Source organism: Plasmopara halstedii, assembly GCF_900000015.1.
Source record: "Plasmopara halstedii genome assembly, contig: Scaffold_262, whole genome shotgun sequence".
In the NCBI taxonomy this organism is placed as follows: domain Eukaryota; phylum Oomycota; class Peronosporomycetes; order Peronosporales; family Peronosporaceae; genus Plasmopara; species Plasmopara halstedii.
In genome coordinates, this window is record NW_020187183.1 from 702,663 (window position 1) to 703,923 (window position 1,261).

A 1,261-nucleotide genomic window follows, 5' to 3' on the forward strand; every position below is an offset into this window, starting at 1 on the left:
TGGTCCCCGACCTTAAAGCTTTCTACTTTGCCTTTTCCTTTTTCATCCGCATATTTTTTCTGCAGGTCTTGGCTTTCAGCCATCGCATTGCGAACGTGTCATAGGACACTCAGTCTGGTAGACAAGAAGTCATCGACTTCTTTGCGGATGGTGAGGGGGCTGACATCAGCTATCCGGTCGGCTATTCCTCCCCGCCAAGCCCTGAGCCATGGGATGGCGGCGTCAGTGGGACGCGATGTTGAACCAGCCCGTTCACGTAGAACGGCGTGTAGCCGGTAGACAAAGGCACAGCATTATTCAGCGCAAACGCTACGAGTGTCAACATGGCTCCCCAGCGCCTCGGCGTCTCAGCGCAGACGCTTCGAAGAAGGTCTTCGATGACGCGATTCATCCTTTCGATTTGACCATCAGTCTGCGGATGATCCGCTATCGACATTTCTAACTTGGTGTCGAGCACCTTGAAGATAGTCGACCAAAATTTTCCCGTGAAACGGTGGTCTCTATCAGAAACAATTGACTCTGGGAGTCCGGGTTGTCGGAAAACACAATCCACGAACAGCGTTGCTGTACCGACCCCGTCGATGGTGTCTGTCACCTCCGCCAAATGAGCCATCTTGCTCAACCGGTCGACGAATACCACGACACCCGTGTCCCGCCGAATCTTTCGGCAGGCCAAACACAAAGTCCAAACTCATGGACTGCCAGCGCCCAGTGGGTACCGTTAAGCTGGTCAGCGACGCAGCCGCATTTGGAGAGGGTTTCACCCGTTGACACGTATCACACGTGCGCACATAGGTGCTCGTCCATTTGGACAGCTCGACCACCAATAGTGGTGACTCACAGCGTTGTACGTTTTCTCACGACCGAGCTGACCTACTGAGTGGCGTGTCGTGAGCCTCATAGAGGATGCGATATTTCAACTCCTCATCAGGAGGAACCTTAATTCGTGGTGTATCCATTGAATCGGTGCTATAATATAGCAAGCCGTCATTCAGCGAGTATCGGTGCAATCGTGCACGCAGTCTTTGTGACAGTTTCTTGTCCGAGTCTCCAAACGCCTTGCTCCCGAGAGTCCGTAGCAGCGCTACACACATCCCATCACCCGCATACGCGGTGCGGATTAAATTCGTCACAGACGACGTAATAGTTGTAACATGAGCAAGCTCATAGTCCGGTCTGCGTGACAGCGCATCAGCCAAAGCATTCCCGGCTCATACTTCACCTCGAGATTATTTTCCGCAAAGAAAGATAGCCATCTAGC